A 25436-nucleotide genomic window follows, 5' to 3' on the forward strand; every position below is an offset into this window, starting at 1 on the left:
TCTTTTTTAAATTTCAAAATGCCTTTAGTTTGCTTCCATTTCTGTTTTTTTTTTTTTTAACAACTTTATTGTGGTATGTGTGACATGTAAAAAGCTGTGTATACACCCATGGAATCATCACCAGTTTCAATATACAAAACTCAACAGTATTTCTATACTAGAAGTGAAAACTCCTAATAAGTATGAAAATTCCAGTTAGAATAAAAAGAAGAATATTTTACTGGAGAGGAGTGAAGAAATAGCTACAGAATGACTGAAAAGGCTAAGTCAAAGTGCAAACAGTGCCCAGTTGTGGATGTGTCTGGTGGCGAAAGTAAAGTCCGATGCTAAAAGAACAATATTGTATAGGAACCACAGATATATTCAGAGAACTCAGTTACCAGTTCATAGATTTAATTGTTCAGTGCTCCAAGCAAAAAAAGGAAACAGAGGTATGTATTTATTCCATGGAGGTGAGTAAAGCCATGGTAAGCATGACAGAAATCCCAGAAGCAGAGAAGGAAATGGTTCATCAGAGCATGTATAAAAATAGGTATTAAAAAACGTAATATCTATTTCTGTCATGACTGTCTTTCTGAGACACATTCTCCACTAAGGGTAACCTGGGACTACCTATCACCACAGGTCGTGGATGCATAAGAAAGACTGCCCTGGAAGGAAAAAAATGTAGTCTTCAAGCCCCTTTCTCATCCTCCAGAGATGGTGCGGTTCCAGGAGTCTTCCTCAGTGGCGGGAAAACCTCAACCCGCACTGCACACGCCCAACTCAGGTGTACGCAGGGTGTGTGAAATCCCTTGCTGCACATGCACCTTCCTGAGCACATTCTATGAGGAGCGTTAGGCCTCAGATGGACATGTTTATTCTGTCTCAATTCTTTCTCACTACTTGAGACTTACCAGGTAAGTCCACATATCTGTCCTGTCTGGAGTTGTGTGAGTATGTGTGAGGGGGAGCCAGTGAGTTTTGGGCTGGTCGGACATTGCAATATGGGGCCATTGAAAAGGAAGGCCCACGAGCTTGTCCTGGTGATGGGAGAGGAAGGGCGGTGGACAGAGAAGGGCAGGGGGTCAGATGATGGCGGGGGGAGACTTGCGGGTGCTATTTGAGATATCTGGTTCATTGGGGCCCTGGGACTCAGGACAGAGCACAGAATCCGGAGCCAGCAGTGGGACCTGGGCAGGGGGCAGGGTGGGCGATTAACGAAAGGCCTAGAAACCAGACCACGGTGGAGTTGTGACTGTATCCCGAGTTATGTGGCAAGGTGCCAAGAGAGAAGTGGACCGGTTGCTTTGTATGCAGACTCACCTCAGCCATAGACTCTGAGAAAATCGCCATAGTCAGGCTGTAAAGGTTGAGCCTTTCTCCATGTTCCCACAATGCTAAGGGGATTGGGGAAAATAAGTCTGGTAAATTAGAGTGTGACAAAGCAATAACCCTGAATTTTTAAATTCCTAGCAGTATTTTACTAAATATCTTCATGATGGAGAATTCAGTTGTGAAATCAAACTTCCTCACAAAAATTCTGTCTTCCTGTGTACCTTAAGTTGATTTCTCTGCCAGCTTAACAAAGACACAAATGGCTTTGCAAGCAACTGTATTTGGTGTAATTGGAATGCATGTACACTCATACTTAACCAGAGTTTTGTTTTGAAAGTATTTTTACGTTTTTAAAAAATAATAAGTTAACATTCGGTCATAAAAGTGATCAAATACAGCTGTACTCTTAAATATATTTTCTAAATCACAGTATTCTACTTTCAGAGAGAAATACGAGTGGGCAAATGGCATCAACATTGGGACCTATAGATCAAGATTCCTCCCAGCTGGATGAACCTGTGGTTGCGAGTATTTTACCATTTGATGTTTTCTATTAGCACAAAATTATTTTTGAGAAAATGAAATTAAGTAGTACAGATGCAGTAATAAAAGTCTTCCATGCTGATAAAGGGTGACAGTTGGTCTTAAGAAGTAATATTGATCCAGATATATTACAGTCTGGTTTTGTCTGGATGAGTATATTGTTAAATTCCCTGGAAATATGCCCAGTGACTTCCTTCTCCTGCTTATCAACAACAGGCTGCATACTTCCATCCCAACATATTTTTAAATAGCTTCCAAAGTCTTTCTGGATAACTCTTATGGGAGCTAACTCTTCTCTTGTGGGAAGAGTAACTTTATTAAATGTAAGTACATAGAATTGTGTTGGAAAAATATTGTTAGATTTACTTATGACTAGATATATATGTGTATCATGTAATTTATGTTATTAGATGTATTAACAACAGAAGTTTTTACTTACATGCACACTCTACTAGGACCAGCAGCCCAGTGTTGAGCAACCTCAACGATAGGAACCACCAGCTGAGATTCAGGATATCACACCTGGAAAGAAGGAAGTAAATGGAGAGGATCCAGTGAATCGTGATGAAGAGAAGGAGAAGGATGCCTCTGGTGGTAAAGTGTATGTCTGTTTCATGCATTATGATATAAGCAGTAAGAGGAGGAAAGGAAACATTAGAAAAGGACTTCAGACAGTTCCTAAAAAACTCAGGAAAGTACAGTTTGCGGCTTAGTGTGGTGGGTCAAAATTTCCCTTGTTTTCAAGACAAAGAGAGGGGGGCAACTAAGTTGTCTGAGGACAATCCTGGAAAAGGAAAATGGTAATAACATTCGGAAAATTCTTCTTCTCTTTTTTCCCAGCATCATATTCCTGGAATAATGCTCCTGAGATTCTTATTCATCACATTTTCACCACACTAGCCTGTCTTTTAATTCATAACACTGAGGGAATGAATATTATCACTCCCTTGTTTATATTGTATACTTTACAGCTGAATTGATACATTATTTATTTATTTATTTATTATTATTTTTTATTGTATTGGTTTTGCCATACATCATTTTTTTTAAAAAGATTCTGACCTGGAAATTGATCTCCAGGAATTGACTGTGGCAAAGACTGGGGGTAAAGGTGGAGATGGTCCTGATGTCAGGGAGGAGGTTGCATCGAATACAGAGCCTGTTGAAATGCCAGAAGCAGGTATGTCATCCATTCAGAAAGTAATTTATGTGGTTTCTGTTTTTTGGAGTACTATATATTTTATAATATAGAGGAAGCATTACTATTATTTTAATAACAGAGTTCACATATTCTTTGAAAGATAGTTCAGACCCCAGATGCCTGAGTGCCTGACTTACAGACTTTCAAATAAAGAAACAGACAGGATCAAAGCCATATCGAATTGAAAATAGGAAACCGTTTTCTTCTCTTGTATTAGTACTTTAAGCAACAGCTAATAATTTTCAGGTTCTTTTATAATTTCTGCTTGTAACAAATATGTAATGCATTTGTAATAAATATCGGTTTATTTGAAATATGCTTAGGCATCCAAGTAGGTTCTAGTACCAGCTTGAGCATAATGTGTGTGATTCTGTGAAATCCCTTAACTTCTAAACTCAACTTTAGTCATAGAAGTTGTGAACTCAAATCAGATATACTAAAATGCTAATTTTTCATGCTAATTTTTGCATTCTCTGGTTCTGTATGATGGAATGCATAGAAGAATCCTCTGTTTTTCATGACTTATTTATCATAAAATATCATCTTGAGTCAAATTATAACAGGTGAATTGAGATTTCATTGTTACTTAAGAAAATGAGCCAACAATCTGCTTGATGTTTGTTAAATTCTCTCAAATTCTGAATTCTCTCTTAAAAAAATAATTGCATTTTAAATCCTTTCCCCAATGAAGCATGAAACAATTGAGAAATAAAATGGCAAAATATAGTCTAGTTTCCTGTTTCTGTGACTGATCAAGTTGAGAGAGTGCATGTAGTCAGTGATATTCCAGGCAGGTGTGAGTAAGATACACGTGCTAAGCACACTACCTGCCCCCACTGTCAGTCTGTTTTTTTTTTTTTTTTTTTTTGCTTATTTTACTTGGAGGATAATTACTTTACAATACTATGATGGCTTTTGCCATACATCCCACTGTCACTCTTAAAGAACTAATAAAAATCTGAGCCTCATGATATAACCAGGCAATGGCACCCCACTCCAGTACTCTTGCCTGGAAAATCCCATGGATGGAGGAGCCTGGTGGGCTGCAGTCCATGGGGTCGCTAAGAGTCGGGCACGACTGAGCGACTTCACTTTCACTTTTCACTTTCATGCATTGGAGAAGGAAATGGCAACCCACTCCAGTATTCTTGCCTGGAGAATCCCAGGGATGGGGGAGCCTGGTGGGCTGCCGTCTATGGGGTCGCACAGAGTCAGACATAACTGAAGTGACTTAGCAGTAGCAGTAGCAGTAACTATATCAAATATGTTATTTTTCCTCTTTGAGACATCAATTCAAACAGTTTGGAAGGTCAAAGTCTGTAACTCTAGTACTTCCTGAGTAATCAACTTAGTATCTTTCACATAAGTGTTTTCCAAACTGCTGACTGTTAATTACATGTTTCTGGGTTTAAAGGAAGAACTTCACGGTTAGGGAAGAATTTACTATGTTTTAGCCTTCTAAATATTTTCACTTTACATTTTTGTTCCATTCCATTAGAACATTTAGACACGAAAATACAGCTTTCAGACTGCTTTCAAGTAACTACAGAACATGATTAAAATATCCTCATAGAAAAATCTTAGCCTTAAATATGTATGGTATTTAAAAAAGAAAAATACATAAATTACAAATTACATAAATATAAAATCTTATATCCAATATAAAAGGTAAAATAAATAGCAACAGAATAAACCTAAGGGAAAAACAGAAAGATAGTTAATAAAAGACAGGTATGAATTGTTAGGAAGAGGAAAATAAATTCAACTAATAAATAAAGACAATGTGCTAGTTTATGTAACCTTTTTTTAACACATACATTTTTAAACATTCTTTTCCATTATGATTTATCACAAGAGATTGGACATAGTTGCCTGTATAGTAGGACCTTGTTGTTTATCTATTCTGAATGTAATTGTTGTATCTACCAAGCCCAAATTCCCAGTCCATTCCTCTCAGTTTACATAATTGTGAAGAAAATGGACAAAGCCCAAGTACACATAATAAGAAATATGAACAGGACACTAACAGATAGTATATTACAGAATGAAAACAGAGCATAATCTTGAACTCAGATATTTTCAGCATATTGATGAAATGGCTAATAGATTAGATAAACAAATATTATTTAACATATGCCGCAGTAACTAAATAACTAAACATCACAAATACCGTGGATGAAGTTTTGAAATTGGTCAGAGTTGTTTCTCAAATGCCATTATCATTTAGAAACAAACAAAAAATCTGCTTTTCCAGATTTTTCTCTCTTCCTACTTGCTTTTCTTTCTCACTCCTACTCCCTCTTGCTCTCTTTTCTTTTCTTCTCCCCTTTTTTTCTTTATTTTTTTTGGTGTGGCTGTGAGAAACAGTCTTATTTCTGCTTCACATTTTGATGTCACCATGTTGCCAGTGATAGTAATGACTTAAAATTTTGTGTGAGCACATAATTTATTATACCAACTGGAATGCTTTCCAGGTGAAGAGAGACATTTGGAATTACATGAGGGCCACAAGTAAAAGGGGGACAAATGCTTGACCTACTTAAAACAACCATATCAGGGATAAACTAGAACAAATGAAAATTTCTACACTTTTCCACAGTAGAGAAGAAACAAATGCAATACTGGCTTTTTATTTACTTCACTTAAGCAATAACAGAGATAACAACTGTTTAGCTATCCTATATTCAGAATATTATTTCAAACCAAAACATTTAAATGATACTTTTTTGGGATTTTTTGGTTTCTTTTTTGTGTATTTTGTTTTTCTTAGAGTGTTTTTTGTTGTTAGATATTTTACTAAAAGTGCACACAGTTTTGCCCTTTACTGAAAACTACCTTTTAATAGGGTCAAATGATTTCATTTGTTCTGAAGTCAGCGTCCTTGTTTTCTTATATAATTAGGAAGAGTTGTTCGTGTTTTAAAAGTACTGGTAATATGCCTGAAAAGTCTATAAAAGCTCTGCTGCTGCTGCTGCTGAGTCGCTTCAGTCGTGTCCGACTCTGTGCGACCCCATAGACGGCAGCCCATCAGGCTCCCCTATCCCTGGGATTCTCCAGGCAAGAACACTGGAGTGGGTTGCCATTGCCTTCTCCAATGCATGAAAGTGAAAAGTGAAAGTGAAGTCACTCAGTCGTGTCCGACTCTTCACGACCCCATGGAATGCAGCCTACCAGGCTCCTCTGTCCATGGGATTTTCCAGGCAAGAGTACTGGAGTGGGGTGCCATTGCCTTCTCTGATAAAAGCTCTAGAGAAGATTAACTGAAGGTAAGCCAAAGGGTTGCCCTTAGTGTTCTTGTTTTAGTCCATTTTATAAAATTACAACTGCAGTGAACTTTGTATACCTCTCCTATCATCTGCTGAGTAACTTTAATGTTATGTTTATATTATAGGTGAAGGGCAACCATTTGCTTGAAAGAAGATAAACTGGAACCATCTATGCTGTTCTTATGTTGGATATTTGACCATTAAATTTCCATCAATAATGTTTTCATTTTTTACTTGCACATTTTTTGTTAAATTTATCCCTGGGTATTTAATGTTACTGAAAATTCATGGTTTGCGATTTTTATCGTCTAGTTGAGGATGTATGTAGAGATAGAATGTTTGTATATAGACTTTCTGTCCAACAATTCCTCTAAATATGCATATTAATTCCACAAATTTAGATCTAGATTCTTTTTGCTTTTCAAAATATACTATTATATTTGAATATCAACAGTTTCTACTGGCTTAAATCTTATACCTTTTCTCATTTTGCAGCACTGAACAAACCTAGCCAGAATAGTCTTGACTAAAGCAGGCGATAGTCGGCATTTTTCCTGACAGGAAATGAAAAATTTTCTCCATTTCAACCTGTTTACATTGCTTTTTTGCAGATACACTTTATTGGAGTAAGTTCCCTTTTATTCCTGGTTTGCTGTCTTTACTATAGATTGATTTTCATCAAACACTTACAGTGCAACAACTGAGATGATCATAGAATTGTTTTCCCTCCATTTTTCTATTAATGTGGTGGATTACATTGGTAACCTTATAGATTTAAACCAATCTTGCACTTCTAGGGTTAAAAAAATTTGGTCATGACATATTCTTTATGAATAATCTATGTGTTAATACATATCCATACATATATATACCCATATATAAAAAATTCATATAAAAGCCTTTGGTCTTCTCTTGAATAAATGGGTTTACAAAATGTGCCACCCAAATGTCATATGGTGTCCCTGATGAAATCATTGACAGAGAAACATTTTTTAAAAACTTAATATACTTGTATCACCCTACAGAGAAATGGAATGCCAAAGCCATCGTTAAAGGTTGTATGGAGACAGAGAAAAAAAAAAAACTGCTGTCAAATTCCATGGCAAATGCCACAACGTATCTTTCACACACTTCTGACTTGCCTTCCAAGTTTTTTGGGTGCAGGGAGAGAGAAGCCACAAATGTCTTTTCTTCTCTATAACATCTTCCATTGCCTTGATAGTTGTCAGATCTCAGAAGCCCTCCATCTGTCTGATTCCTCCCTTATATCCTTATTATTACATAATAACAAAACACTTACATCTCTGAGCCCCCATCTGCATCCTCACACACCGAAAACATATTTCTGCAACAAAGGACCGACTCAGAATTCACTCTTCTTAGGGAATAATAGGATATTATAAACAGCAGCTGTTACACCCTTCCAGAGGTATGAAAATCCAGGTCCAAAAGGACTGAAAATCTGAGAAAATCTGAGGTTCAACTACCATGAGACTTAAGTTAGAGTATCCCATCTTACCAAAAAGTATGTGACAAAGCCCTTAGGTTATGGAACTGCCTTAAAAGATTAGATGTTAGCTAGAAGAAAAGGGAAAGGGACGAGGGGAACTTCCTGAGACAAAATGACTTGAGTCTTAGCTGCTCTGTCTCCTTATTGGTTATGACATGACATATCTAGGCTTCCCTGTTGGCTCAGATGTTAAAAAAAAATCCGCCTGCAATGCAGGAGACCTGGGTACAATCCCTGGGTTGGGAAGATCCACTGGAGGAGGGCATGGCAATCCACTCCAGTATTCTTGCCTGAGGAATCCCCATGGATAGAGGTGCCTGACGGACTACAGTCCATGGGGTCGCAAAGAGTTGGACACAACTGAGCGACTAAGCACAGCACGTGACATAACTCAGAGTATCAGTACTGGCTCTGACACATACTGAGTGAAGGTGAGAAAGGTATTTACATGCTTTGGATCTGTTTCCCCATTTCTAAAGTGGAAATTACAAGTTTACAGTAAATATTTGTTATGAAGAATAAACAAGATAACATGTGAAGTAGGCATTACATTGCAAATGGATTTGGCTTATTCTGTTTCATTTTTTTCATTTACACTTTCAAAAGTTTTAATTTCATTTACATTTTCAATTACAATTCTCTCAGAAGTGATACAGATTTTGAATTTCAAGTGGACTATAAGGCTAACTTATAGCCTTATAGTTATAAAAGGAACATATTTTGTCTAAATACATATTTTGATTCAATAGCAGTGTAGCTGGTGTCAGACATGGCATCCATTCTAAGGTGGGTTTGTAAATGAGGACTGTCAAGGCTACCCTAAGTCACAGTATGTAGTGAAAACCGTGCTCCTTGCTGTGTGTGATGACAAAATAAGCCAGTATTCTGGTCACACAACATCACACAACTCAACACCAGACTCTGTCACGTAGTGAGGCAGCCAGTCCCTAAGTCACAGCGCAGGAGCTACAGGGCCTCGGGCACCACTGCAGTTGTTAGTTTGGCTTGTCACCTTCTACGGGCTTGGCCAGTAAGGAGACAATGAACCCGAATGGATTCAGATTCTACCTTACAGACAGTGCAGAAGCAATATGACCCTGGTGTCAGTTGCCTTGTCCCTAGTCCCGCGGTTTGCCACTGAATTGGAAGGCCTCAGTAACAAGCACTGTGGGTAGTGGGTCTCTCTGCCAGGAAGGAGCCCACAGGTGTGCCCTATGCCAATGAAAAGTTCTGTAGTCCATGGCTGTACTCTCAGCTGGGGCTAGGTAGATCATCCTATGTTCAACTGAAACCAGAGATGGATGAATAACAACTTTGTGTCAGCCTCCAGCTAGATAAGGAAGCAGGTGAGAAATTGCCTCATCGCAGGTCTTCACCGGGCTGCTTATCCCCCCTTGCTGCAAGAGCAATCAGAAGGTTTTCTGCCAAGATTCAAGTCAGCCTGCAGTTTAGCCTTGCCTACGTAGCATAAGTGAGGACATGCAAGGGCACCAGGGCATGAAGACAGAGCCACACCCCTGCACTGTCTGGAAAAAAACACAAGACTTTATGTATGGTGCTACAAATATGACACCTATAATACTGATTCCTACATGTAGGAGATGCTTTTCCTGTCAGTCATTAGAAAATATTCCTTCATTTAGTACACATACATTGATTCCCAACATGTTTCAGGATGTATCTGCAAAATGGCTTGAAATAACAAGGCCAGTGAGGTGAGGTGGATGATGGGAATATCACACTGGTGGATCAGACAGACACATAAACAGAAAAGAAGTGCAAAGGAGAAACACAGGGAATGGACCTAAGTGGGGGTGGGTGGGAAATGGTGAGAGGGATAGCCAAGAAGCAGAAAGAAACTAGAAGAGAAGGTTCATTGTAAGAGTGAAAGAGGTTAACTGAATTTCTCACATCCAATGATAATCACTGCTTTTACATACTGATTTTGTGACCTAAAGCTGTTGACATCTACCTCTGCTATGGACTCAACTGTGTCTCCCACCAAATTTGTATGTTGAATTCCTAACCACCAATGAAATAATATTTGAAGATGAAACCTTTGGGAGACCATTAGATCTAGATGAGGTCATAAAAGTGGGGCTCACATAAGAAGAAACGCCACTGTATTCACTCTGGCTTTGTCACTGTGTCTGTTTCTCTCTCTCTCTCTTTCTCTGTCTCTCTCACTGCCATGTGAGGACACAGCAGGAAGACATCCATCTATGATCCAGGAATGGAGCTCTCACCAGAATCCAACCATGCTGCCACTCTGATTCGGACTGCCAGTCTCAAGAAACAGTGAGAAAATAAATTTCTGTTCCTGAAGTCACCCATTTTATGGTATTTTGTTTTGGCTGCGTGAGCTGACAAATACAGCTTTCCAGCTAAACATTAAAAAAATCACATTGTTGGACTTCCCTGGTGATCTAGTAATTAAGAATCTGTCTGCCAATGCAGGAGACACGGGTTCAAACACAGGTCCAGGAAGATTCCACATGTCATAGGGCAATTAAGTCTGCATGCCACAACTGTTGAACTTGCATGCCTCAACTTCTAAAGCCCACACACCCTAGAGCCTGTGCTCTGCTCCAAGAGAAGCCACCACAGTGAGAAGCCCATGCAGCACAACCACAAAATACCTCCCACGTGCCACAACTAGAGAAAATCTACATGAAGAAATGAAGACCCAGCACAGCCAAAAATTAATTAATTAAAAAAAAATAGTAATCACATTGTCAGCATTATATCCATTCAAAAGTATTTATCAACAGTCTAGTCTATTCTTCAGCCCCTTTATATATGGGAACACTTCAGTGAATTAGTCAATGCAGCCCCTAACTGACAGGTGATCTGAGAAAGTTGCAGAGTGTGCAGAATTATGAACATAAAAGTAGGGAATAATATACTAGTACTAGAAGCTTTTGGACAAAGTAATGTGTACATTCCCCCTCTGCAAGAAAGAAATTTGTCAAGAGAATTGTCCTCTGATCACCAGTTTATAATGCATTACCTCTAATAAACAAATTAATGGTTTGATAATGGCTATATTTGATTGTGAGTAGCATGGGTCATCATCATTCAGAGGGGAGAAAACTTCTCTAAGCATATGCTGGGAGTCAGGCTTCAGGTTCGGGACTAAAAAGGCAGATATTGTAACTATATTCATATAGTTACAATTATGTGGAATAAGACGTATCAAAGAGCTCACAATCTAGTGAGCAGAAAACCAACAGAAGATAATGCCAAAACAAACATGATGAGAGTTATGATAGAGGACAGCCAGGGAATGCTCAGAACACAAAAGTTCAGTTCAGTTCAGTTGCTCAGTTGTGTCTGACTCTTTGCGACCCCATGAACCACAGCATGCCAGGCCTCCCTGTCCATCACCAACTACTGGAGTCCACCCAATCCCATGTCCATTGAGTCAGTGATGCCACCCAACCATCTCTTCCTCTGTCGTCCCCTTCTCCTTCTGCCCTCAATCTTTCCCAGCATCAGGGTCTTTTCAAATGAGTCAGCTCTTCGCATCAGGTGGTCAAAGTATTGGAGTTTCAGCTTCAACAGCCCAGGACTGATCTCCTTTAGGATGGACTGGTTGGATCTCCTTGCAGTCAAAGGGACTCTCAAGAGTCTTCTCCAACACCACAGTTCAAAAGCATCAATTCTTCAGTGCTCAGCTTTCTTTGTACTCCAACTCTCACATCCATACATGGCCACTGGAAAAAACATAGCCTTGACCAGACGGACCTTTGTCGACAAATTAATGGCTCTGCCTTTTAATATGCTGTCTAGGTTGGTCATAACTTTCCTTCCAAGGAGTAAGTGCCTTTTACTTTCATGACTGTAATCACCATCTGCAGTGATTTTGGAGGCCCCCAAAATAAAGTCAGCCACTGTTTCCAATGTTTCCCCATCTATTTCCCATGAAGTGATGGGACCGGATGCCATGATCTTAGTTTTCTGAATGGTGAGCTTTAAGCCAACTTTTTCACTTTCCTTTTTCACTTTCATCAAGACGCTCTTTAGTTCCTCTTCAGTTTCTGCCATAAGGGTGGTGTCATCTGCATATCTGAGGTTATTGATATTTCTCCCGGCAATCTTGATTCCAGGTTGTGCTTCTCCCAGACCAGCGTTTCTCATGATGTACTCTGCATATAAGTTAAATAAACAGGGTGACAATATACAGTCTTGACGTACTCCCTTTCCTATTTGGAACCAGTCTGTTGTTCCATGTCCATTTCTATCTGTTGCTTCCTGACCTGCATATAGGTTTCTCAAGAGGCAGGTCAGGTGGTGTGGTATTCCCATCTCTTTCAGAATTTTCCACAGTTTATTGTGATCCACACAGTCAAAGGCTTTGGCATAGTCAATAAAGCAGAAATAGATGTTTTTCTGGAACTCTCTTGCTTTTTCGATGATCCAGTGGCTGTTGGCAATTTGATCTCTGGTTCCTCTGCCTTTTCTAAAACCAGCTTGAACATCTGGAAGTTCTTGGTTCACGTATTAGCCTGGCTTGGAGAATTTTGAGCATTACTTTACTAGCATGTGAGATGAGTGCAATTGTGCGGTAGTTTGAGCATTGTTTGGCATTGCCTTTCTTTGGGATTGGAATGAAAACTGACCTTTTCCAGTCCTGTGACCACTGATGAGTTTTCCAAATTTGCTAGCATATTGAGTGCAGCACTTTCACAGCATCATCCTTCAGGATTTGAAATAGCTCAACTGGAATTCCATCACCTCCACTAGCTTTGTTCGTAGTGATGCTTTCTAAGGCCCACTTGACTTCACATTCCAGGATGTCTGGCTCTAGGTCAGTGATGACACCATCGTGATTATCTTGGTCATGAAGATCTTTTTTGTACGGTTCTTCTGTGTATTCTTGCCATCTCTTCTTAATATCTTCTGCTTCTGTTAGGTCCATACCATTTCTGTCCTTTATCGAGCCCATCTTTGCATGAAATGTTCCCTTGGTATCTCTAATTTTCTTGAAGAGATCTCTAGTCTTTCCCATTCTGGTCCGAATGGCCATCCAGTCAGAATGCCCATCATCACAAAATGTACAAATAGTATATGCTGAAGAGGATGTAGAGAAAAGGGAACCCTCTTGCACTGTGGGTGGGAATGTAAATTGATACAGCCACAGTGGAGAACAGTATGGAGATTCCTTTAGAAACTAGGGGGAAAAAACACCATATCAGGAAGGAGAAGGGTGATGGAGAGATGGAGAGAGTACACGGAAACATACATTGCTATATATAAAATAGGTAGCCAACGAGAATTTGCTGTATGACTCAGGGAACTCAAACCAGGGCTCTGTAACAACCTAGAGGGGTGGGATGGGGAGGGAAGTGGGAGGGATATTCAAGTAGGAGGGGACAAGGGTAAACCTATGGCTGATTCATGTTGTTGCTTGCTAGAATCCACCACAATACTGTAAAGCAATTATCCTTCAATTAAAAATAAATTTTAAAAAATCCTGTGATGAATTCTTAAAGGAGTCATCCTCCAGTCGGCGCAGTTATAGAAACTTCACGTGATTTAAGGCCCTGAACATCTGAAATTCCAGAACTCACAAGACAAGTATTTGCAGGAGTTGTGGATTAGAGGTCTCTGATTTAGTGGTACTGGTAACAATCATTGCTAAGTTTTTCACTACTTCCTCCATTTGACACATGTTTCTTGAACCAAACCTTTATTACTGGCTTACCAAAGTTGAAGGTTGAAACCTATTTCTCCAAGGTAACACAATTTGGAAAACTCAGCAGTGGCCACAGGACTGGAAAAGGTCAGCTTTCATTCCAATCCCAAAGAAAGGCAATGCCAAAGAATGCTCAAACTACCGCACAATTGCACTCATCTCACACGCTAGTAAAGTAATGCTCAATATTCTCCAAGCCAGGCTTCAGCAATATGTGAACCGTGAACTTCTGAGGCAGAGGAACCAGAGATCAAATTGCCAACATCCGCTGGATCATAGAAAAAGCAAGAGAGTTCCAGAAAAACATCTATTTCTGCTTTATTGACTATGCCAAAGCCTTTGACTGTGTGGATCACAATAAACTGTGGAAAATTCTGAAAGAGATGGGAATACCAGACCACATGATCTGCCTCTTGAGAAATTTGTATGCAGGTCAGGAAGCAACAGTTAGAACTGAACATGGAACAACAGACTGGTTCCAAATAGGAAAAGGAGTTCGTCAAGGCTGTATATTGTCACCCTGTTTATTTAACTTATATGCAGAGTACATCATGAGAAATGCTGGACTGGAAGAAACACAAGCTGGAATCAAGATTGCCTGGAGAAATATCAATAACCTCAGATATGAAGATGACACCACCCTTATGGCAGAAAGTGAAGAGGAACTCAAAAGCCTCTTGATGATAGTCAAAGTGGAGAGTGAAAAAGTTGGCTTAAAGCTCAACATTCAGAAAACTAAGATCATAGCATCCGGTCCCATCACTTCATGGGAAATAGATGGGGAAACAGTGGAAACAGTCCCAGACTTTATTTTTCTGGCTCCAAAATCACTACAGATGGTGACTGCAGCCATGAAATTAAAAGACACTTACTCCTTGGAAGGAAAGTTATGACCAACCTAGATAGCATATTCAAAAGCAGAGACATTAATTTGCCAACAAAGGTCCATCTAGTCAAGGCTATGGTTTTTCCTGTGGTCATGTATGGATGTGAGAGTTGGACTGTGAAGAAGGCTGAGCGCTGAAGAATTGATGCTTTTGAACTGTGGTGTTGGAGAAGACTCTTGAGAGTCCCTTGGACTGCAAGGAGATCTAACCTGTCCATTCTGAAGGAGATCAGCCCTGGGATTTCTTTGGAAGGAACGATGCTAAAGCTGAAACTCCAGTACTTTGGCCACCTGATGCGAAGAGTTGACTCATTGGAAAAGACTCTGATGCTGGGAGGGATTGGGGGCAGGAGGAAAAGGGGACAACAGAGGATGAGATGGCTGGATGGCATCACTGACTCGATGGACGTGAGTCTGAGTGAACTCCGGGAGATGGTGATGGACAAGGAGGCCTGGTGTGCTGTGATTCATGGGGTCGCAAAGAGTCGGACACGACTGAGCGACTGATCTGATCTGAACACAATCTAATTACATTTTCTTTCTGATCACACCTTCCAACACTCTCAGCTGTTCTAGAATAAAGATCGCATGGTTCTGAGCACAACTTGGGTTTGTTGGCACAGATCCTTGGAAGTGGGAGTTCTATCAGCTGGGTTGCTCCTGAGTCACTCTGCAGTGCCACAATTCAATCTATGTCTTCTTAGTTTTACTATTGAAGCATAATTCAAAACCAGAAAAATTCACTCTTTCTGGTTTCCAATTTTATGGGTTCTGATAAATGCACAGAATGTAACCACCACTGCAATCAAGATACAGATTAGTTCCATCTCCTGAAAAAAAATCTTGCCGTTTTAAATTCCCTCCTGAGCTCCTGGCCCTGGACATCACCAACCTATTCTCAACCTGTACAGTTTTGCCTTTTGCAAGATGGCATAGAAATGAAAACATGCAGTGAATAACTGCTTGAGTCTGGCTTTTTGCATGCTGCATAATGCATTTGAGATTCATCCATGCTGTTGCATATGCAAGTAGTTTGTTTCTTTTTATTGCTAGTAGTTATTTTCCTGTTATGGATAGAATATACTTTGTTCATCCACTCACCAGCTGAAGAACACTTGAGTTGTTTTCAGTTTTTGGTGATTATGAATAAAGTTTGTGAAAGTGTTAGTTGCTCAGTCGTGTCTGACTCTTTGCTATCCCATGGACTCTATGTAGGCAGCCAGGTTCCTCTGTCAATGGGATTCTCCAGGTAAGAATACTGGAGTGGGTGCCATTCCCTTTTCCAGGAGATCTTCCCAACCCATTGACTGAACCCAGGTCTCCCAGCTTGCAGGCACATTCTTTACCGAATGTGCCACCCAGGAATAAAACCACCATAAATAACCATCTACAGGTTCTGTGTGGACAAAAGTTTTCATTATTTTTGATAAATACCTGGGAGTAGAATCATTGGGTCATATAGTAAATATGTGTTTAACTTCACAAGAAACTGTGAAACTATTTTCCAAACCAGCTGTATCATTTTGCATCCCCACAGGCAATATGAGGATTCCAGTTACACTGTATCCTAACCAGCAACTGATCCTGTCAAAGGTTTTTCCTTTTCATTTTAGCTATTAGAAAAGGTGTGTGGAGGTATATCATTGTGGTTTTGCTTTGCATTTCCCTCATGATTTATAATACTGATACCTTTTCACGTGTGTATTTGCCATCCCTACATCATTGTTAAAGTATTCAAATCTTTGGCTGACTTTGTAATTAGTTTATTTTTATTCTTTCTTGTATAAACATTCTTTTCCAATGATTTATTTATGTATTTATTTTTGGCTGCACTAGGTCTTCCTTGCTGCATGCAGGCTTTCTCTAGCTATAGAGAGCAAGGGCTACTCATCTGCAGTGTGCGTTTCTTATTGTGGTGGCTTCTCTTGTTGCCGAGCATGGGTTCTAGGGCATCTCGTGCTTTGGTAGTACTTTGGTGCAAGCACCTAGTTGACCGCAGCATGTGGAATCTTCCCGGACAGGGTTTGAACCCGTGTCCCCTGCATTGACAGGTGGGTTCTTAACCACTGGACCACCAGGGAAGTCCTATTTTCTTATTCTTGAGATTTGAGGGGTTTTGTATGTTCTGGAATCAATCCTTTATCAAATAGGTGTTTTTATAATATTTTTTCCCTCTTTGTGGCTTCTCTTTCTTTCTTTTAACCATGTGTCTCAAGAGCAATACTTGAAGTCCAATGTATAAATTTTTCTTGTATGCATTGTGCTTGTAATGTCTTATCTAAGAATTCTTTCACTAAGTATATTAGTTTGTTAAGGCTGTCCTAACAAATTTTCCAAATTTGGTGGCTTAAAACAGCAGAAAGTTATTCTCTACAGTTCCTCAGGCCAGAAGTCCCAAATCAAGATGTTGGCAGTTGGTTCCTTTTGGTTGCTCTGAGGGGGAATCTGTTCCATGCCTCTCTCTTAGCTTCTGCTGGCAAGACTTGTTGTTACTTGGATTATGGGTGCATCGCTTCAGTCTTCACCATTTTCACATGGTGTTTTCCCCTCCACTTGTGTTTCTGTGTGTCTGCTTCTTTTCTTGTAAGAGCACCATTCTTTGGATTTAGGGCTCGCCTTGGTGTAGTATGGCTTCATCTTAACGTAACTAATTACATCTGTAAAGACTCTATTTCCAAATAAAGTGACATTCTGAGATTCTGGGTGAACATAAGTTTTGGAGACACACTATTCAACTCACTGCAATAACTAAAGGCCATAAATATTTTCTTCTGTTTTTTTCCTAGAAGTTTCATAACTTTAGGTGTCACATTTAGTTCTATGATACACATTGCATTAACTTTTCTATGTGGTGGTAGTTATAAATAAATGTTTATTTTTGTTCTTATGGAATCCAATTACACAAAAACTATTTGTTGAAAAGCTTGTCTTCTAGTTTGAATCATCTTTGCATCTTTGTTGAAAATTGATGTATCATATATGTATGTGTCTATTACTAGACTCTGTTGATTTTTTGGTCAATATCACACTGTCTTGATTACTATAGCTTTATAGTAAGTCTTGAAATCAGATAGAGTGAGTACTCTAACATAATTTTTCTTCAAAATTATTTTAAGCTTTCTACTTAATTTGTTTTTCTACCTAATTTTGATAATCATATCTACTGGGGGGATCATGTTTATTGAAATAGCTTGAAGACAATGGTCTCAGAATAAGTTGAGTAATATGCTATGAAGAACAACAGGTAAAAGGGCAAGTAGCCACAGATGGAAGTATGGGAAGAAGGTATATTTCTCCCCACAACTCCAGATTAGAGAATGTTCAAATACAGAAGTAGTTGATGGTTCAGGTGAGAGGAGTGATAATTGCAGGAGCAAAGTCCCTGAGAAAGTATTAATAAAAGACATGGGATCCTGAACAGACATGAGGGACTGGGTGCTGTCAGGAGCATGTAGGCAGAAGGGGTGGCAGAAAATTCCTGAGCAAAGTCAGGTATATTAGGCTTAGAAAGCTCTGAGAAGTCTAACCTGATTACTTCCAGCTTTTTCATGAATTATTGCAGGGAGGTCATTAGAATGGAGGAAGTTTGCTAGTGATTGTGGAAGAGTAATGTAGTAGTATAGGTAGGATGAAAGTAAGAGTTAGAAGCAATTCTTTCATGGTCATTAATTTAAGATAAATAATTCAGTGTGTGTTTAAAGATTTCTGATTTCACAGTGGCTCAGATTGGCACTACAATATGGTCATTTTATTATTATTTATACTATGAGTAATAGCAAATAAAAAAATATATATTAACACTTGCATCCTGAAAGGCACAAAAAGTATGTGCATTCATTTGCTCCGGCTTCCATAGCAAAGTATCAGAGACTGAATGATTTAAACAAGAGAAATTTATTTTCCTACAAGTCTGAAGACTAGAAATCTGAAATCAAGTTGTTAGTAGAGTTTATTTTTTTCTAAGACCTCTCCTTGGCTTGTAGATGGCTGACTTCTCCCTGTTTCTTCAATGGTCTTCCCTCTGTACGTGTCTGTGTTCTATTATTTTATAAGGACACCAGTCATTTTACTTTAAGGCCCACTTTAATGACTTCAATTTAACTTCATGACTACTTTAAAGGCCCTGTATGAAATACAATCACATTCTGAGGTATCAGAGGTTAAGACTTCAAAATATGAATGTTGAGGGGAAAAAATGCAACCATAATCATATTATTGTTAGTTTTATTTTAGTGCTATCTTTACTCACATTACTAATAGAATGCATTTCATTCTTGCCGTGGTCTTATAAGGTACTAGGTAGTCACTTAAGCTCAGGAGTTGTGTCTCTTGCCAAACTTCCCCAGGAATAGACATACTTCCTAGTCAATCAGATAAACCTTGTGTATTTTGAGTGGGATGTCGCTGATATAGAACAGCAAAGTCTTGTTATCACTAATTCATTTGTTATCAGTAAACTATAATGTCCAATATCAGTAAGGAAAATAATAATGAAAGATGATTAAGTCTTCTGAATCTACAAGCATCGTGGAAATCACAGTGGGTCTGGAGACCAGTGAGATACACCTGGTCAGGCAACTGCAAGAAACCACTGCAATCTTGAGGCAGATATTATCAGGGGAGTTCTAAAGCCACTGCAAACATTCACACCTGACCAAACGCATGCATCTGTGACCACTTCTGGGAGGAATGAAAATAGTTTCTACTTCCCAAATCCTACAGCAGAAGTTCATATGATTAGCATCACCTAAGAAGCTGTGGAACCACCACCTTCAAGGCATCCTGGGACATTTAGGTATCGAGATTCTAGCATCAGCAATACAGGGCAAGGCAGAGAAAGAGATGGGATGACTGTTGCTTGCATGCTAGTGGACAGTCTACTTGTCAGGAATTGATCTGTGTTCTTTGTAACAGAAATAGCCTGAGCAATGAGGTTCAAGTGTATTTGTTGTTCCATGGTTCACTTTGAAGAAATACATTGCATGTGAGATTTTAAAGACACACATTCTCTTTAAAATTTTTGATTTTGGGGGTAAACTGATTCTAACATTTATACAGAACTTCAGTGGACCACAAACATCCAAGATAGTCATGAAGAACCCTGCTGAAGAAGGTTCACTGCCAGGATTTCACTGCCAGAAATGAACATTTATTGCAAAACACTAGTAATTAAGACAGTGACATATTGCCACTAGGACAGTAAAATAGGCCAAAAGAACAGAGTAGAGATTCAAGAAATAGACCCACCCATAGAAGCTCACCCGATTTACTACAAAGAAGGCACTGTGATTCAAAGAAGAAAAATGATGCTGTTAAGCACCAATTGGGTATTCACATGGAAAAATTAACATTGGACCCTTGGTTACATCAGGCTGCTGAATCTTTGATCAAAATATGAAAGATAAAGCAGTTAAGTTTCTATGAATAGTATACGGTGATATTCTTATGCTTCAGAGTAGGCATAGTTTTCTTAAACAGGAATCAAAAACACTAAGAAAAAGAAAAGATTCATAATACCAAATTAATTAAATTAGGGTCCTCTGCTAATGTAAGGCACCAGAGTTGTGAATATACTAGCTATTGAGTGGGAAAAGATACATTCTCCCCCGCCAGAAAAGAACTCATATGCAGAATATCTAAGGAACTTCCACGAATGCCTATGAGAAAGGCAAACAACCCAATGAGAATAAGCAAAAGGCTTGGACAGTCATTTTACAAAGAAAAAAAATAACCAAGTGGAAAATAAATATTATGAATTAGTGCTCAACACTCATGTGACATCTTTAGTCATCAGGAAATACAAACTAAAATCACAGTGAAATTACATGTCCACCATAATAGCTAAAATGAAATAGGGAGAGAAAGAAATGTGAACATTGACAGGGATCTGAAGCAACTGCGTCTGGAGAGCACTGACACACTGCTTTCAAAACATAGCTTGTTTCAGCCACTACCGGAAAATGTTTACAGTGTGTGTGGTAAGTCACGACCGACTCTGTGACCCTATTGACTGTAGTCAGCCAGGCTCCTCTGTCCACGGGAATTCCCAGGCAAGAATACTGGAGTGGGTAGCCATTCCCTTCTCCAGGGGATCTTCACAATGCAGGGATCGAACTAGCATCTCTTATGTCTCCTGCATTGGCAGGCTGGTTCTTTACCACTAGCGCCAACTGGGAAGGCAGCAAACTATTTAGTATAATAGTGAGACTTAAAGATAAGCACTTAAAGCTGTATCCCCTCCTTGAGCTGGCAAGAAAGGGACATACGAGGCCTGAGGACTGACTGCCAGGACCCAGCTGTGAATATGTTTAGCACCTCATTGGGAGAGAATGCTGGAGAGGCAAGAGGATGGATGTAAACCTGAAGCTTTCCTATCTTCTCTGATCACCACATCATGCTGAACCTGCTGCTGGTGTGGAACAGGAAAGAACATGGAAAATGCCTGGTGTAACCCATCCTGAAGCAGGTATTCAATAAATATTAGCTAATATTAAAAAAAAAAAATAAACAAAACTTAAAGCTTCACCCCTTTTTACAGTGCAGTGATACTCCTTCAGTTCAGTTGCTCAGTCGTGTCCGACTCTTTGTGACCCCATGAATTGCAGCATGCCAGGCCTCCCTGTCCATCACCAACTCCTGGAGTTCACTCAGACTCACATCCATCGAGTAAGTGATGCCATCCAGCCATCTCATCCCCTGTTGCCCCCTTCTCCTCCTGACCCCAATCCCTCCCAGCATCAGAGTCTTTTCCAATGAGTCAACTCTTCGCATGAGGTGGCCAAAGTATTGGAGTTTCAGCTTTAGCATCATTCCTTCCAAAGAACACCCAGGGCTGATCTCCTTTAGGATGGACTGGTTGGATCTCCTTGCAGTCCAAGGGACTCTCAAGAGTCTTCTCCAACACCACAGTTCAAAAGCATCAATTCTTCAGTGCTCAGCTTTCTTCACAGTCCAACTCTCGCATCCATACATGACCACTGGAAAAATCATAGCCTTGACAAAACAGATCTTTGTTGGCAAAGTAATGTCTCTGCTTTTGAATATACTATCTAGGTTGGTCATAACTTTTTTTCCAAGGAGTAAGTGTCTTTTAATTTCATGGCTGCAGTCACCATCTGCAGTGATTTTGGAGCCCCCCAAAATAAAGTCTGACACTGTTTCCACTGTTTCCCCATCTATTTCCCATGTTTGTTTTAGGGCCTGTGGTTTTCCTGGGGTAAATCAAGAGCTCCTCAACAATCATTGTGTTATCTGGGCCTCTGAAAGAAGGCCCTATGGGATCTGCCCCTCATTACCTCTCTTATCGGATTTCCTGGTTCTCCCTCCATCAAGCTGTGATAGTCACATAGCCTTCCTCACTGTTGTCATACACACTATACCGAGCACCACTCCCTAATTTTTCCACTGGCCTTACCTCTGTCTGGGATTCTTTCCCAGATAAGCATCCCCTCTAGGCTTTTGCTCAAATGTTACAAACTTAGAAAGAACTTCCTTGACCACTCTTTCTAGATATGATCCCTGCTCTCTATTTCACTATCCCAGTTAAATTTTAATCACAGCAGTTACGAACACCTGATAAATTACTTATCTTTTAGGGTTGTATGATCCAAGTACAATGTAAGTTCCATGAAGCCGAGGTTGATTTTCTCTTTCCTAACACACATAGTTGTGCTTGATACATATTTTGGAGAGAATGAATGAATGAATGACGGAATGAATTAACAAATTTAAACTTGCTGAGAGAGGCACAGCTAGACAGGCTGAGGATTCTGCTAGGGAACATATTCAGGGATGACAAGATGGTGACGAAGTCATGGTCTTTATCTCACCTATGCGGTGTTTGTGGGTCCCCTTGGAGATGATCCCTTTCCGAACAGAATGGAAGATCTTGTTGTCCTTTTCACGTATTACTCGCACTCGACGACAGAGGCCTTCCCCACGCCAGGCCTTCAGATCTCAGTCCGAAGCTTTCTCTCTCCTGCCCGCTGGGGGACTGTGGCTGGCTTTCATGAGACCTATTCTGTATTAAACAAGAAAGCACAAACAAGCACAATGCCCAGCACAGAGAAAATGCGTTCAATGATCCCTGTTACAATAGTGGTCACTACAGAGAATCAATCCTCAGTTTATGAACACTTTTCTCTGAGTCCAAGATTGCAGAAATCGATAGGGTTTTCATCCTAACTTTGCCCTTCCACCCTTTGCTATCATCCTGGAATCGTCCACCGGCATCTACATATGCTGTTCCCCATTCTCACCACCAAGGGGCGCCCAAGATGAAATAGTTCTCTCCTGGGATGCGCCACGCAGGGGTAGCGGTAAAACCACCCACTATGAAAGGTACCATTGGGAGAGGGCGTGTGACAACACAGAGTCCCTTTACACCGCGTCGGGCATCGACCACAGTTCCCCCCGGAGGCACTCATGGTGCCACGGGATCCATCCCCATTCACTCCACTCTGTCTTACCAGTGCATGCGAGTCTGAGTGGACACCGGTATTAAGCGGCAAATGTCTTCTTCCCTTTTCCAACTCCACCCCTTCGTTTCTTCATGGTTACATCCAGGTGGGGACGGCTATGGAGCGAGAGATTGGCTGCCAGTTTGGGGTATGGCCTCAGGGAAGCGTTCTGGTCATTGACTGGTCACCGCGTGATTGCCAGAATTGCCTCTTCCCGGGCGCGAATCGGCGCCTGTAGTCCCCCTACTCTCGCCCTCCTTCCTCTACTGCGTAGTTCCGATTGGCTGTCTGTCTGAGACAGGCACTGTGATCCCATAGCTGGAAATAAGGTCTAGAGGCCTGTGTATAGGAGTATGCCTGGGCTGGCTTGCGCGGCTTTTCAGAGCATGCATGCTATCGTTCTCCATGTTTTATTGCTTTCCCCAAAGGGACCGAATAGCTGCCCTGGTTAGTGGCAAGGTTTGGTGCAATCACTGGCTGTGCATGATGACGGTATTTCAGTCTTGTTTAGCTCTCCCTCAGTCTGGATCTTGTGGCAGCACACGTTCATTCGCATAAATGCATGCAATTCATGACCAGGGAGAGGTCTCTGAGTTTGCTGTCTCTCCCTAGATAGTAACCTGTGTCAGGGAGCCTGGGCTTGTGTATCGTTACATGTGATATCACAGGTGCTGTTTGGGTACATTTGATCTCCTTGAACCTTTGGGGAGAATTGTGAGTGATGGGATATTTGACCTGAGTGGATTTTGTACAGAACCTCTAGGATCTATGTGCCTGTATAGCGAGGTGTGCATTTTTGGAGCTTTCTGGCATTTCAGTCCCTGGGTGTGAAATGTCTGTGTAGGCATCTGCACCCCAGAAATGAGAACTCTGAGCTTTTGATTCTGGGTCCCAAGTTGTGATGTCTCTGAGCTGCTTTATGGATGGGTTTGTCTAAAGGTGTAACTATGAGCTCTTTGGGAGTCTGTGAACAGGGTGCAGGTTTTCCATTTGTCTGGGGACTTTATCTCAAGATTATATGATGTTCTTGAGTTATTAAAACCTCTGTCTTTCCCTTCAGGGGTTTTGTATTAGGTTGACTTTAAGTGTCCGAATGGTTTGGGAGTCAGTCTCCATGATGTGAAGTATCTGTGCAGTTCTCATTTGTTTCTGTCTTGAAGACTTTGGTCTGTTTGGAGGGTCTTTGTCACAGTGTGTATGGTTATGGGCTCAGTTGTGTTTGAGGGTCTGAGACCTGAGTTGTGAGCTCTGTCTTCAGAGATTCAGTGAGCTCTCTTTGGTGTCTCTGGTTATCTGGGCTGTTTCGAGTCTTTGTGTTAGAAATAAATCCTCTTATGTTCTTGGCTGTGAGGTCTCTGTCCAGGAACTGAGGGTTTGGAAGCTGGAAGATATGATTCCGAAGCCTGGAACCTTACATGCTCACTGTGTGTTGTTGAGCATATCACTTGTCTCATGGAATCTCAGTTTGTATCATAATTAACACAATGGAGCCAGTGCCCATCTTGGAGGGTACCTGTGCATGTTAGCAATGTGTGTAAAGGGCCTGGCTCAAGACTGTCCTTCAGAAAATGTTTTCTGAGCACCTGCCATAGACCTGAGCACTACTCGAGGAGTTTGTGACAGGACAGAACTGACCAAGTCCTCCTTTCATAGACTTAGTGGTCTGTAAATAAATCAAGGGTGGCTGGCACTATGAGGAAAGATAATGCTAGATCAGGGGAAAGGGTATATGTAGGTATGATGTTATTATTTTATTCAAGATAATGAGGGAAAGACTCCCTAAAAGATGGCAAGTAAGCAGAGATCTGGAGGAATTGAGGGAGCAGGCCATGGGGTTACCTAAGGGAAGAGCTTTCCAGGCAGAAGGAACAATAAATGCAATAGTCTTGGCCTGGAAATCTACTTGGCATGCTCCTGAATGTCAAGGAGTCCTGTGATGCACTGGGTTTGGCATGTACCACTCTTTGAAAGGGGCCTGGTGCTGCTGTCTCTGTTTCTCCCATAATCTGTGGTCGTCTGCATTTCATAGATGAAGGACTCAAGGCTCCAACATGTGCCCTGCACCTTCTCTCCTACCTATACCTGAAATTAGGAGTAAAACTTTTTGGTCCATCATGAGAGACAGAGAGCTTGAGTGTCCCAGCAGCAGGAATAATTGCATTCACGCTGAATGTCAGTCAAGCAGCGGAGATCAGTTATAATGTGGGAATCATGCCTTGTAATACTGCTACTCTAGATGGAGGGCAGGACTTAAGAAGGTAAAAGGAACCGGGGCAAAGGAGAGAGGCAGGAAGGGGAAGCTGGAGGACAATGAGAAGGAAAAAAAAAAAAAAAACAGCGACTGGCTTCATCACATTGCTTGGATTTGGTCCAGTTCACGTTGATTGGCTGACTGTATTAGGACATATTCACCTTTTCCTGTCCTTACCCTTTCTTTCCCTTCCCTTTTTTGTGCCTGAGCAAGTCAGTCCTAAAGCCATTAGGTGTTTCCAGGCAAGGCATGTGTATGTGTAAAGGGGCATCCCTGCCTAGAGAGTCAGAGCCCAAGGTGGAAAG

The 25436-nt window shown here is 40.5% G+C and overlaps 1 long non-coding RNA gene across 1 annotated transcript; it reads right to left on the reverse strand.

Moving 5' to 3' along the window:
• Window positions 1-1022: 1022 nt before the first annotated feature.
• On the reverse strand, window positions 1023-23153 carry LOC133243361 (uncharacterized). The gene is made up of 4 exons (XR_009735053.1): window positions 22890-23153; window positions 22251-22441; window positions 2300-2382; window positions 1023-1379 (listed from the first exon to the last, which is right to left on the reverse strand). It is a non-coding gene; the product is annotated as an uncharacterized LOC133243361 (long non-coding RNA).
• Window positions 23154-25436: the final 2283 nt, after the last annotated feature.

The sequence above is a fragment of the Bos javanicus genome, chromosome X (genome assembly GCF_032452875.1).
Source record: "Bos javanicus breed banteng chromosome X, ARS-OSU_banteng_1.0, whole genome shotgun sequence".
Taxonomy (NCBI): domain Eukaryota; kingdom Metazoa; phylum Chordata; class Mammalia; order Artiodactyla; family Bovidae; genus Bos; species Bos javanicus.